We start from the raw sequence: 16,300 nt of genomic DNA on the forward strand, positions 1-16,300 counted from the left end.
GTACTGGATATCACCAATGTAATCTACAACCACAGAATCACACGTATAACACCCTACTTGTTTCATCCATTCGTCATCTTTCATACGTAAACTCACGCGTCCGTCTTCCATAATCAATACCACTCTTCTCAAAAAATCTTGACCAATTATCACATCGTAAGGCAAACAACTTCTATTCACAACATGAAACAATACGTTATTATAATGTTCTTTATCTATCTTCACACTTAAAGTGACTTTCCCTAGGGGTTTCACTTCCAATTGTCCGAGTCCCACCAAAGCACTCACATGTCCCTCGTCAAACTTAGGAGAACCTATCAGTTTGTAGTATTCGTCGGTTAACAAGTTAACTTCACTGCCCGTATCTATTAAAGCAGTCATTTTGCAGTCTGAAATTTCAATAGTCTTCATCGGCTTTCGTCTTTCCGTCTGTTTGTTTACATTTGCATTCGCATCTGTCATCTTGACGTTGACGTCCATACAGTTTGAACTGTCACTGGCTGTCACGTTTGCGCCTGAATCCGTCGTGCCACTCGTAGCGCTAGTGTAGTTCTCACGTCGTTGGTCGCTCCGACTCGCTGCTGAATTTTCGTTGTTTGACTCCGTAGGCATGGTGAACATTGAACGCCTCGGTCCACGCTGAGGTTGCTGCAGACCAGGTCGTCCTCGTCCAAACGCGTCGTTGCTCCGCCAGTTGCCGCTTCCGCCTGGCTGTTGACACTGCGTAGCAATATGTCCAAAGTTGTTGCAGCGGAAACATTTAATACCTCTCTGTCTGTACGGGCAATCCGCTGACACGTGTTGACTCTCTCCACAGTTGTAGCACAGTCGCACGGCCGTCGTCCTGTTGCCTGGCGCGAGTGCAGCTGCTGCGGGGCCTGCGGGTGTAGTTGCAGTAGGTAGACGATTGAAGACCGGTGCCCGTCTTCCGCTCGACTTCTGCCTGATGGTCTCATACACTTTCAACTTATCTTTCAGATCCCCATAGGTCGTCACGCCGTACAGCATCACCTTATGTAACTCGTCGTCTAGTATTCCGTCCACGATATATTTTATAGCGACGTAGTCGGGCATCTTGCCTCGCTTGCCGAGCTCTTTCATTAACAGCATGTAGTCTAGGCACGTCTCATTTGCTTTCTTCTTCCGGCTGCTCATTAACTCATGGATCGTCTTGGAATCTACGGTGTCTGGGAACTCCTTGGTGACCGCCGTCTTCAGAGCCTCCCACGTCTTGAAGGGTTTCTCTGAACGCAGCCAGAGTGCCGCCGTACCGGTCAGTGACCTGCGCCCCACGATCAGCCGCTGCAGCTCCGTCCACCCGAAGATCTCGGCGTTGTCATCGACCTCCTGCGCCCACCGTGTTGCGGAATCGGTCTGGTCGCACCCACTGAACTTAGCTACCAGCTCCTCCGTGTACGTGAGCGGTCCTGATGTTCCGACTGCCTCCCCGTCATCTCCCGTCGTCGTCCGTGGCATCTTCTTGTCGTCGTCTTTACGTCTTAAAATAGTATATGTTCAGACCTGAAGGCGTTGTGATGCGAAGAAAAATTTTCTTGTAAAATTTGCAACTGTCAGTCTTGTTCTTTTTATAAAAATCCGTCTTCATCCGCCGTAATCTCCGAGATTTTTTTTTTATTTTATTTATCCCGGACGAGCCCCCAATTTGTAGGAATTAAATCAAATGTTGTGTTTATCACTTTTATTATAAAAGGGTCAAAATAAAATAAAGAAATATGAAATCGTCTTTACGTCTTTATACGTCTTTCACACTCTGCTTTCACTCTATGCTCCTCTGTTATTCGTCGTCATGGATACTTCACCTTGCGTTCTGTTCCACTCCCACATACATATATTGACGAAATACTATGTGACACGTCACCTCTCGCTACATGTGAGTATTTAACTTTAGATACCAACATTTCAAAAATAAAATTTGCAGGGTGCATCTGGACTATTCTGTACTATTCATTAGGAATATTAGAATATAACCTAGACATGCGTAGTCTAGATTCTATAAAGGTCTACTTCAAGGCATTCTCCCAATTAGACAAATCAGACATTCAGTCATTAATACTGATGATACCAAATGACTATTTACTTGAGAGATAGTTATCGTACGTACGGTCATGTGCAGAGAAACCTGAACCCTCTCTCATAGTAACAATACTTCTGAGGGGGGTCAGGTTTATCTGTCCCTTACTGTACTACATCTGATTCCGCAGGCAACAGCTAGTAAAGAGTAATGACGTCACATTATTAGGTTTGTGATTTATAGCCCAGGGGTGTAGGCGAAATATTTCCCAATATATGAGTTTTGTACGTGATGTCCTAATATTGGCCTTGTAGACACTTATAAAGATCGCATCCAGTGGCGTGCTTTGGGAGAACCTACGTCCAGCAGTGGACTGCTATAGGCTTATGATGATGCGACACTTATAAAACTATTGCCTGCAATGTACAATAATTATTTGGATAAAAAACAGATCGTAAACTAGAAAATAGCACTGAGGAACAGCTTATCTTAAAAAAAACGTTTTTTACTTTTAAAATGTCACTTGATAATTCTTATACAGATGTATTTCGACTCTTTCGTTTTTTTAATACAAATATTAAAAGGCTATAAAATAATAACTTTTTAAGAATACCTATTTATGAAAACATCCGGATTTAACACGTCTTCAATTTATAAATCGTTTAGACGATTTTTGAAGTGAATTTTTTTTTGTCGGTAAACTTTGTTGTTCAGGAAAGTTTCTTTCATTTCTTCACAGCTATTCGTGCTTAGCATTCAAATCAGATTTGGAAAGTTATACATTGTACCTACGTTACGAATTGTGACGAGGCATAGGTACCGGTTGGTTTTTTTTTTCATTTAAGTAACTTGTTGCCACTTTATTTATTTATGAGTAGAGAGTTATTTTTTATGATATTTAAGTTATAATTAATTTAAAGCTCGAGTAGATATAGACAGGAAACAAGGATGCGCCTTTTACATCATCATAATAATAATGTTCAAATATATAAACTACCCTAAAGCGAATTAACCAGCTTTTGTATTCTGACGACTTCCGACGCGGTGAAACAGTTGACTAAGTTGATTGAATTAAAGCTTCCCTAATTACATTTGTCATCCCCACACACACACACTAATTACAAATGAACTGGTTCTAACAAGGTGCAAACAAACACCATAAGTTTGACTTGGGCTAGTTGTTCTACAATGTTGGTACTGTAGAAGATACTAAATACGTAACATAACATAACTCTTGCCTTGTATTTGTGTAAAATGATGCGGGGTTGATAGTATTTCTGCAGTTATTATTTGACAAAAGGTATAGAGGCATAACTTCCAAAAATCGCAACAACACTGGGCTTTTCTCATCCAGTAACTATTGGCTACAGCCTACGTTTCTTAGTTTCCTACTTATATTGTATAAAATAATAGAAGACATGTAGTTACATCGCTTATTTCCATTTTATTGAGTAAATATCGTAGTAAAACTAACAAATGGCTTATATCCAGTTGAAAACAGTCAATTCACGTTCTCTACATTTATCACAATGAACACTATTTCTCGCAATCACCTTTATTATGACAAAGTTCCAATTACTTTGGTGTTTAAAGTCCATTTACTTGATTACACCCATACCTCAGTAACTTCCGACATTCTTTAGACACTTTATTCGTTTTTCACCATTGCATCACATTCGTACTAGAGTAAGGTGTAAGGTAATTGGTAGATTAAAACACCTTTTCAATTAGGGATCCATGATCGAAGGGGATCCAAAGCAAAATAAGTAATGTATCTATTAATAAGTAACACAATTTCAGGTTATGACGCCCTAGAGTAAATGTGTTCTGTGATGACGCGTAAGTCTAAGTAACAATTTCATAAGGCCAGAAAAGACCCTTTTAAGTATAGGTTAATCTAAGAAATATGTAAACTGGTGGTCCACTTGCCCTACTAAATGTGCAGCCTGAGGGTAAGACTAACTAAATTTTTCATTTATATTTTAATGAAACCAGCCACTTGGCTGGTGGCCGTGAATTTCAAAACGGTTTACCCTCTACGTCATGAGACGGGCGCGATGTAATTTTCTTGTAGATATTTTTATAAACATACCTAAGTACTTTTTTCGTAGGCTGCGAAGATTTCGAATAACAATAGTTTAGACGAACTTCAAAATAGTTTTGAAACAGAAAAAACAAGAAAACTTACGCTGGGTTTTCATTTGTTGATTTACATATTTGTATCAGGTTAAGCATGAAAGGGTTTATTTTTCATGAAAATCGGGGTTACCAACCCTTTTCTATTTAGGTACAATTAACTTTATCTCGTTATTATTGCGTGGATTCATCCTCAATGGCTCACTCAGTAATGTATGCTGGCAGGTGTGGAGTGTTGAGTTCTTGTGATGATCCATCAATAGCGGCGTGATGGATCACGTTGTTCCTCACTTTTCTTGCCTTCTTACCAACAGTTGTGTTATGATGACGCTCTCTGTTTATTATACCTACTTAATAAGTCGGTATTTATGTTCCACATGTGACTTCGGAAATTATCTGTCCCTGCTGCACGGCACCGTTATCGTAGTAGATAAACGTTGATGTATCACGATATGCGATAAACACGGATGCTATCGCATTGCATCGAACGTACCGATACCGTGACCTCTCTCCGAAACTTCGTCGTCAAAGCAGAGTAGATGGGCACAGAAAATATCCTTATCTGCCGAAAACTCAGTTCTAAGCGATATCGCCGTCTTAGGTACTTACCCCCTTATTCATAGAGAAGTTACAGAACATTTTAACTAATAAACTGTTTTGTCCCTCTCCGACAAAGAACAATTTGTTCTTTGACAGAGAGGGACAAAACAGTTTATTAGTTAAAACGTATTGTAACTTTTCTATGAATAAGGGGGTTAGATTATAACAGCCTTCTAAGTTAGTCCGATAATTCTACTAGTTAAAGGTTGAGACGTGGGCTTAAAATAATAACTTATCTTCGAACTTAAGAGTAATTGGTGATAAATGTTCAGTAGCCAACAATGCATGTTAAGTAGTTAACCATTAGAGCGACATTTCCATGGCACGAGGCGCATTGTCCCTCGTTAACTGTTCGCTTTGACAAGTGACGGCTCAAATGTAGGACACCCTGTATAATGACTACTGAAGCCTCTATGGCGCTGCTTGCATTGTTAAAGTTGGTTGATACTGCATTTTGCAGTCGAATTGGAGAAAAATGTCATAAGTTACGCATCCATTCTTGATTATTATAAGGTTTGCGAGAAATTATATCGTTAGTATTACATAATACAGATATACACGTAACATTTAAACGGTATGTTTCCCATCTCATACCTAAGTTAAATTACTTACTTATTAAAAAAATAAAATCTTTATTCATAAAAAAAAAATTTACAAAGTAAACTAGCACCGGGGTCTTGTGCTAAGAGAAGAGACCCCGAAGATAAGTGTAAATACGTCATATAGTGACAGTTTACACAAACAATGAACATTGGGATTTTTTCCCAACAACTACCAGGTAAGTACATCTTTCTTCTGCTATTTGTGTAAAAAATCATACGGATACTAGCTGTGCTACCACAAAAAAAAATTAAACACTGCTTAACTAGTGTTTAAAACGAAATTTGACAGCTTTAGAATTTGTAGGCATTGACAGCGCTAAACACCTGTTAAATACTGTCTTAGTTTTTTGGTAAGGCACTTGAAGTTTAATAGAATTAAATATTCGTTTATTAAAAAAAAGACTGAAAACCTGCACCAACACCTTGTAATAGGCAGAGTATCAATATAAAATTCAATGTACGGTGGCCTGCGCCTAAAAGTATACAGGCGGAGTTTTTAAAATAGCGATCCCTGATGATGAAGGGACCAGCTACATCTTTTATAAATCCGGGGGCGGGTTGTGTGTGATGTGTGTAACAGTGGTGTTTATGTGGATGTCCTTGAGCAGCATGTGAGCTTGAGATCGCTATTTTAAAAACTCCGCCTGTATACTTTTAGGCGCAGGCCACCGTACCTACATCCCAGGATTTCATTTATTCACTAGGTATTTGATAAAGGTCGAACCTGAGTCTGTCTAATGAATTACTAATGCATAATATATACAACCCCGATCAACCGACCCGATCCAAATCACAGGAAAAATACTATCGTGAATCGATCGTAATGGCAAAACCACCAGAAAGTAGGCAACATTTACTCTTCGTTGTACAGTCAAACTATAAAGTCCTGACATCAAAGAGTGCGATTTTGCTAAGACTTTTTATGATCATCTTTTACATACATTTTAAAAATAAAATACCGATTGATCATGAATTTTTACGGATTTGTCCTTTAACAAATATGAAAGATCGATTAAATACGATCTTAAACAATTAGTTAGGTTAGGATCCACTTCCGTTTTCACGACTTTATAGTTGGACTATAAGTAATTGATACAACTAGGCAGTAGGTGATAGGTACTCCAGTATAATGATTCGTGTACACATACATTCACTTACTTCTTGACTATGCGAATATAGACAAGTATGTAAAAATCTTGTAGGTAGTCAAATCTACAGGGCAAAAGAGGAAAGCAAATAAGATAAGTTAGTTTTCGCAAGTACCAAACAAATGTTTTCTTACTGTGCCAACTTTTTTTTTTTAATTCTCAAACAAGACTTTATCGTCTTTTCTGCTATTGGTACGCTTTACTTTTTTTGTTTCGATTATAAACCGTATCTGTTGATTTCCAGGTTTTCCTGAAACAACCTAAAGAATAACTCCCCTGCGTTCGTATCATACAAAACGTTTTCCATTCCATTTTAATTTCAAGATAATTTTCCAAACAGTGCGGTTGGCTCTGGGAGTCCTGCCTTATCTATCTACTTTCTTTTCATTTTCAAAGAATTGCTCATTAAAACCCAGAACCATTCATTGTTCTAGAAAGAGTAGGAGTTTATTGTCTTCAGTCGCACGAATTATCAAAAATATTTAGTTGAAAGCATGCTTAGTCTGAATAATTAAAAATATTTGAGTAAAGTACGAACTTAAGCATTTTAGTAGAGTTGTTTTTCAATTGTGTTTGATTGTACAGAAATAACTACTAAAATGGCACAAACAATCACTTCATAAATATTAGGTACAGGTATGGCAACAAAAAACACTTTATGTAACAGGTTAAAATCTGTAAAAAATACACATTTCACTCTTCGTTTTCAGATAAGCCTCTCCCCGAGAAAGGAAGAAAATAATCTTTAAAACGCAGAAAATTCAGTCTTCAAATTTGTTATCTGCTGCAACCGAACTCAAAAGAGAAGTTAATAGCTTCCTCTATTTGTGAGCTAACGGTGGTACCTAGGTACAGATGAATGCACTATTTGCACTAGATGCTCTAGATCTTTTGAGATTATAAGCGCGGTTAGGTCGGTATTTATTATTAAATACTAGCTGTTCCCGCGCGCTTCGCTTCGCCTTAAAAAGTTTTCCCGTGGGAATTCCGGGATAAAAAGTAGCCTATGTTCTTTCCCAGGGTCTAGACCGTATGTATACCAAATTTCATTCAAATCCGTTCGGTAGTTTTGGCGTGAAAGAGTAACAGACAGACAGACAGACAGACAGACAGACACAGTTACTTTCACATTTATAATATTAGTTAGGATAATATTTAATTAAATAGCCCCAAGAGAACTCTGATAAATAATTTTAGCGATATATCTAGTAGCCTTTCATGCAAGATTCACTATGTGTTAGCTATAATTTATTACTACAAAGTTTCATCCAAATCCTTTTAGAGTTTTTGCGTGAAAGAGACGTAATTACTCACAAAATTTTACATTTACCTAATTATATACTTAGTCAAGTGTATGAAGAAGAAGTGTGTCTAGAAATTCTATAGATATCTCATTATTTTTATCTGTAAGATATAATTGTGGTCTGATAGTGATAGTTAACTTATCGTTGTAGAAGAATATCTTAACTCATTTAACTCATGGCGTGGGTAACACTGAATAACTATCGAAAAGACGGTGGGCCACGTCGTCATATCGTTAGGTAATTACCAAGAGGTATCTAGTCCAGTTTCCTTATTATGGAAGTTAACCATTGGGGGATTATAATTACCTATTGGGTTCTATCGACCCATGTATCCTATTTTCGCATTAGATTACGAGACGTATTGTTATTAATGTAGTATTCTGTTAGGTACTTATTGTTATTTGTTCGTTGGAGGTCGAGCTATTGTTTCTTTCCACCGCTATGGGGTTATTTTTCGGTGTCAATTCAAGGAGAAAATAATAGGATTACGTAAGTGCCCCATTCACAGTGTCTGAAAAGTCCGGTAGCCAACGAAGCTCTGGCTGTCTATTCTCCTAAATAAAAACCAGTCCCAAACAAATCGCCATTCCTCATTTCTACGCAACTTTAAAAACTAACGTGTTTCCGCCATCACTTTGACTGTATAACAAGAAAACTTGAATGTGAAAGAATTTTATTCATTTCATACAAACTTCTGTTGTTTCATTCTCAGGTCATGTATTTTCCGTGAGGTGTCATACTAGAGGTATAGTTAGGTCTAGAGTTAGTTTCGCTCACAAGTAAAGTTCTACAGTTAAATTGCTTACAAGTTTACACTCTGCGTTGGTCGCATCTGCTTACTTAGTAATTTGTGAACTCCCAACTAACAAGACAAACAAACATCACATTAACCACATGAAACACCTTTTATATGCAAACATTTCAGTAAATAATAATAATTTAGTTTATTTCAGATAATTTCAGTAAAGGTTTACTTATCTGTAACGTACGTATCGGGTCAAACGGATAATCATAAATATATGAAGAAACGGCTTTGGCAACGGCAATGCCGATGAAGTGGACGCAATTGTGTGAATTTCTATGCAAAGAATACTGAAACCGATGCGTCCGTGTCGTACGATGCCAAAAGGTGGACGCTCACCTTAAAGGTCTTCGCACATTATAACAACTCAACGGTGACTCGACTCTATGCTAGACATTGATATTTAAGCCCTGTGTCATATCTTCAAGGTTTGATTTCAAAAATGATTATAAAGTAGTGTACAACGAGTGGCCTACGCATCGTACACTAAATGTAATTTTTTGAAATTAAACCTTGAACATATGACACAGGGCTTAAATATCAATGTCTAGCATAGAGTCGAGTCGCCGATGAGTTGTTATAATGTGCGAAGACCTTAAGGCGGTTTGCACAGTGCTACGCATGACGCTACCATGTAGCACACAAGATGACATGTAGTGGCTTCATGATGAAACGTGTACTTCTTTGCGTGTTCATGATACACTCTAGATCTAGAGTAAAACTAGCGTTTTTGACCGCGATTCGAAAGACAGATTTTTTGTTAATTGCTTCGCTTTAAGTACTTATTTCCCTTTTTATTTAAATAGCCTCCATTATAAATTAAGCTCATGCTGACATTTTGTTAAGTACTTACTCAAACAAACACGACCTGCGAGTAAATATTTGAGTTAAAATGATGTTTAATTTAATGTCGTTTTAATTAGTGACTACTGGTCGCAAGTAGGTACTTATTACCACTCTTATTTATGTAAAATTTCGTTAATCATTACGTCCACGTGATAGTGTAAGAAATTTATCGTAGGCTCAGTTTTAAAGCGGTTTTTAGAACATTCGTACGAGTTTAGCTAACGCCCATCTAAAAGTTAGTTCTCTTACAAAACCGTCAAATAAACGCACAAACTAGTGACAAATCCAGTAACAATAACGGTATAAAATATGTTCTAGTTGAGCGAGTATCACGGTGTAGTGGGATTCAATGTTATCTCACATCTTCGCAATAAACCCAATGGTTTTGTAGGTTATATCCTCGTAGCAGCTTTACAAAGTCTTGCGTAGGGAACTATCGTGAATTCTATAGAATAATATTGCATAAAATAGTAGATACGTTAAATCATAATATATAAAGGTACGTAACGGTATTCTAAGTTTAACATGCCAGTGTATAATATGTTAATTTATCTATGAATTAACTCTCTCTGGTATCTCCCCTACTTACTGTTAAATCTATTTTTTTGGTCGTCACCAGTTTTTACTATTTATTTTATTTTGGACATGGTTCACGGTTAGATCTCGGCCGAAAATGATAGGTTCGCGCAGTAAACGTTAGATGAGTCTATTTGAACCCGGCACAAAAGTATCCACTCATGGCGATGTCTCCCAAATAAGCTTTTTTACTTTTAGCTACGCGATGCAAAGCTACCAATAACATTCGTTTAACTAGTTCCTCATTTTGCTTACAAAGAATTACGTTGAACCCAGCGGTACACCCTTGTCGACTAAGCTTATTTATTTGGTACATATTGTAAAGACATTGTTGTTTATTTCAGAATAAAGAGTACTAGGTACTCAAATATAGATTTTGTTTATTCGATTGGGTAACTTGCGTTAACGTATCTGGGCTTAAGCTGTATTGCGGGTTCTGTGTATAAAAATACATATTTTATTTATTTTACTATACTTATCAATATCATATTTTCCTTCCTACGAAATAAATATATTATTACAATATAATGTATTATAATCCATGTAAAGCTGGGTTCACATTTGAATCATCTCTGTGTATCGTTTCTGCGTAGGCTCATCATGTTTTTCGAATAATTGCGATTAAACTTCTGTCTGTAACGTAACGATGTATCGTAAAGTAAGTACATAAAATATAGTGATATCATTTTCACGAGAATATGATGATGATGATACAAAAATAATTAGCTTAACAAACTTGAAGCTTCAGCAACCTTCATTTTACTTTTAAAACTAAATACCTCACGTGCAATTCAGCAAGTATTCAATGATATTAAAACCATGGAGTGCACTTCCAGGGCCCTTGGGGCAAGATATTATGTGAAAGAAAAGAAAGAAAGAAAAGAAAGAAAATGGTTTTTTATTGCCAAACATAATAAGTACTTAATCCTAATGATTTTATACATAGATACCATAAATTTTTTAAACAATAATATTATTATAGTTATATAAAACAACATCAAAAATTACTTACTTACTACTTATTCATAGGTGTACACTAGTTTGTTCCGGCAATTGGAAATACGCTCAGCAAATGCTGCCGGATTCACAAATATACTTATGATCCATACAGCATGTGAATGGTGAATGATGTTGAATGTTTCTCGGTTGCTTTGACTGGCTCTTGTTAAGGTTATCTTTGACTTAGTTAACTTAATAAAGTACATACCTAGGCAAGGTTCATACAATCATGCGGATCTATTACGTAACACTACAAGTTTATCATAATGGAAATGATTATGATACCTATATTTATCATAATAAACTAAAATATACTTACTCGTATAATATAGCTACTATTCGTAGAGCGTTTACTCTAAATGAGCAGAAGTTTGAAACAGGCAATACAGGTTGTTTACTGTCTGAATCGGAAATTGGCTCATCTTGTTTTTCAGGAAAACCTTTCAGTTTTCGATCGGGAAAACTTTAAGGGTTCTTTGTAATCTGCTTAAGCCTCTAATGATGGGTTTGTTTCTTTTCACTCCGTGTATCCTGTTGGCTGTCAGAGTACCTATACATTTGTTTAAAAACTTTATACTCGTAACTGTACTAACGAATGGTACAGTGAATGGCTATCGTAATATTTGCAGTTGTATCGAGTTTGTAACGTGTATAACACAGCAGTGCCATTTTCTCTAGTGTGCAAAGTTTTATTTTTACTTTCAAAATGATTTGACAGTGATAGGGCACGTTGGTGGCGCAAAATACACATGCGGTTTTAAAACGAGTGTTTGGTGTAAAGTGTTGGTTCTATAATTTTTTGCCCTGACTAAATATGGGATACACTCGCGAGGAATGAAAAAGTTTCAGTGACATAGCACCAATTTACTCATAAATAGAAAAAAAAAACTAGCTTAATGATGTCTTCTGCAATATTGAAGTATATTTAACAGTATTTTTTATATTATTTATTTGTACAGAAACCAGGACACACTTACAAAATATACATTTCCCAGAGGCGAAATAATCTTAATATACAAGACCTACCCATCTAACTGCTTCGTATTTCCACCTTTTTCGGATTTATTTCCTCCCAATGGCCACAATCCGTATTTATCACGTTACTACACCTTCAGGGCGTCAGCGTCGGCTGAATGAAGGTAAACCAAAATAAATTGTAATAAAAATATACGGACATACATACTAGAACACTATTTAGGATTTATTTTATCACTATAGTTTCATATCACAAATTATATGCGTAAAATATCTAGACTTTAAACTTAATTCATTTTAGTAGAGACGAAAATTTTATGTCGAATCTAATGCCACGATTTTTAAGCCAAGTTTACCTTTTAATTTTGAGATTTACAGAAACTGTCATATAGCCTAATTTTAACCAAAGAATAATTTTAGGTTTTGACGGCACTAAAATTAGATTTGTGCCTTCAGAATCGACATCATTACCCAGCTAAAAAACGTTGCACCAACGATTGTCGCGCCTTCTACTGTGCTGACATTATATTTTTGTAGTAAATTCATTGCCGTTAGTGAATGGAGGCAGATGGTCCCAATTATCAACTATCGGATGTGAATGCAGCTCAATGGCTCTCACACAAGTATCAATCTGTGACTGAAAATTGTATTTCAGAGAGTCAATTCCCGTGAAATAAGTGGCTTAGTACGAGTTGGAAAAAATGTGGCCTGTACGTTACGGATATTGGGTCTCGATTGAAATCCTGTTGGGGACCGCGGTCGCTCTCACGTATTAATATCCAATCTGTTCAGTTGATTTCTTGATAGCTAAAGCTTTTTCGTAGGTGATAGAATAACGAGACAAAATTCGGCCATTTATAAAATGGTACATTTGAGACCGCGTTGTTACAAATACGGATTAGTTAGGAAACATTTGTTTTTTTAATAAAACTATAGCGCCTATTTCTTACATTATATGTGTCATTTATTTAAGCATACGCTATACATGTAGTTTTCTAAATGCTTAGCTGAAATGGCGGTCGCGATTTACACAATCCAAAACATAGATCTTACGCTCCTTTCGGGACCTTTGCAGAAGGGCTAGTATGGGGCGCATTTAAGACGTGACAAGAGTTTTGCATCGCGCTCACTCACAATGTGCAGTCCCAAGAGCGAGCGTGACAAAGAACTCTTGTCACGTCTTCATAGCGCTTTGTGCTACAGGGCCGGGTTGGAATGTAAATCATCTACATCTAGAGTTCACGCTCTGCGCGTACAATTATTTATGTATATTGTATTCATTCATTCAAATATTTATAGCAACAATAACTCATACTAGCACTACAGGTTATTGCAAAAGTGGTACAGTTAGCTCAGTGCCCCCCAACAGATTTTGTTCTACCACTTTTGAATGGCATGTGATGACTTCCCCATTATCGCTGACAACCATTAGAGCTGGACTAGGGTTAATCACCTGCTTGAGATATGTTTCATACTCAAGTTTGATTTATCTAGACCAAAGCGCTTTCAAATATTCCAAGAGTTTTTAAAGTAATGATTCCAATAGCTTCAACTGTAACGCCGTAAAACGGTTCTTACAGAAAATATATTATTGAAGTACTTACAAAAAAACTTTTCGGACAAATAACAGTCCGTATAGAAATACATTGGACCAACCAGCTGGAAAATGTTTGTATTTGTTACTACATGACATAATTTATCGCACATTGGAACCCTTATAGCCACTTAAACCAGTAACGGGCAGTATTTCTCCAAATAAAATAACACCACTTTTCATATAACCAACGAGTCCCACAACGCATGAAAAATATGAAAGATGATACAATTTATATTAAACTTTTAGTGTACGAAGATTTATACACACATTTTTTTTACGTAAGTATTTATCTTATCACCAACTAATTTACATCCACTACTGAAAAGACCTAGATCTCCAGCCTTCTTCTATGAATAATAGCTACACCCTGTCCTCAACTCCGTTAGCCAGCCATCGCATCGTTATACTTACCTGTTTTTTACATACTGTGCGATCCTAACTAATATTATAAATGCGAAAGTAACTGTGTCTGTCTGTTACTCTTTCACGCCAAAACTACTGAACGGATTTGAATGAAATTTGGTAAATATATGGTATAGACCCTGGGAAAGAACATAGGGTACTTTTATCCCGGAATTCCCACGGGAAAACTTTTAAAGGCGAAGCGAAGCTCGCGGGAACTGCTAGTATAAAATAAAGCAGTAGGTAAAACATGACCAATTTTTAAACAAAAATTTGAATCAGGCTGGCAAGTTATGTACTCGTATCTAATAATATATTTCTGCGCAATCCGGTCTTTTGGGATTCGCTATAGGTTACTGTTTAAAACATCGACGTAAAAGTTTTTTAATTTGAGTAAATTTATTTGTCGCAAGCTCTTTATTGTAGCCGTGGGAGGTGGGAGTTCTATAACTGGATAAAAAGGTTTAACGAGTTACATACAGTTAGATATGTTGCTTTAATCTTTTCGTATTTAGTGCCAAGTAAATGTTGACTTATTAAGAGAAACTTAAAAATGTATAAAGTACAACCAAAATAAAATTGTATGATTAAATCGGTTCATTTCTATATAAGTAGTAATATCTAAATCGATAACGCTGATTATCGATTTTATTTATGTTATCATTGGCTGCATTTTGAATGTGAGATATCCTAGAATCACTTATTACCAGTAAATGTATAAATAAAACATAAATCCCGCCGTAGACCAAAATTCTCAAAAAATAAATAAACTCAATAGATCAAACAATAACAAATATCAATAGGTACGAGGAAAATTCAACATCATGGCAAAATCATTTAGGTATAATTCCAACTTTATTGTGAAACAATCATATTCAATTTCCTTCATTTATAAATACTCCCAACAATGAAAAATATTAATTTAATTCAGTATTCTTGACGGTGAAAGTTTATATACCGGCGAGATTTAACTAAAACTGAGATGGAATTAAATTAATTAAATACTTTTAGATTTTTTTCGGAAAAAGTACTTATTACCTACTTCTTATGTAAATTTAGTTTTAGGTTGTATAAAAAAAAAGTGGAATATTCGATTAATTCATATCTTATGTGATGAAAATGGTAGTTACAACTGATGTTAAATACATAACCCTACTTTCTTAACTGCGGCGCCACAAATTGGTCCAAAAACTTTTTGTTACAAGAACTCATTTATCAAATAGCTGACAGCTTGTTTCGTAGCAATTACAGGATTTGCATAATATTGTAATGCTCCCTGCCTACTTCTTTCTAACAAATTGATTTACAACCATTTCTTGTCTGCTTTCTTTCATATGTTTTGAACATCAGCTGTTGGTACTACTTGCTAATTCCATGATTATGTGAATTCACTGTCTTTTGTTTCGAAAACCTGGAAGCCGATTCTACACCACTCGTCTTTCGAGACTAGTGTGTGAATTAATGTCCACAAATGGGAAAGATTAGACCAGAATCTATCCAGATGTAATCAAAATGTTTTATACTCCGCAAATAATTAGAATTACAGAATTAGCACGACTCGCTAACATAATAATATATCAAAAAGCAATCCTCCCTCTGAGCAAAAATAATCCCATAGGTTTTCCACTTAACCCTTCGTTGGCAGATTAAATTAAATTTTAATAAATAAAAAACGGCAAATGCGATTAGTACTCGCGGGTTAGAGATTCCGGACATTTTCAGTATCTGTGATGTAATGAATGACACCCTTCCCTTCCCCACCCACGGGAAATGAGTAATTCAATTCAAAATTATATTTTTGAAGGCGAAATGTTATTTGCTTATGTATAGAAAAGATAGTCATAAACAGCTTTTAAACCAGGCATACCAAATTAGTTAGTTAAACATTTTCAGATACAAAAATAAAATAAAATGTTTTTGACTATAAAGTTTTAGGACCACAGCAGGACTTATTTTCGCCCACCCCTAAAAACAATTCGCACATATTTTTTGTGTAACAGATAAAATTGAAATGGTCCATAAAATACTGAAAACAATACGAAAAGCGCTATAATAGAAGGATACGATGCTTTGTGAAACAAATAAAGGCGTTATTTCTGGTATTTAATTTTGTTATGTAGGTTAGTACTTATTTTGCCGACGCCGCGTTGGTCGCCATGTTGAGTTGTTGACTTTATATCCGCGGGCACAAAGAGTCAAGTTAAGTTTTATTGTTATTCATACCTTAAGACTATTTTTTATTTCTTAAATCTATACTTTTTTTGTTGAATGACATCACCCG

The sequence above is a fragment of the Plutella xylostella genome, chromosome 23 (genome assembly GCF_932276165.1).
Source record: "Plutella xylostella chromosome 23, ilPluXylo3.1, whole genome shotgun sequence".
NCBI lineage: Eukaryota > Metazoa > Arthropoda > Insecta > Lepidoptera > Plutellidae > Plutella > Plutella xylostella.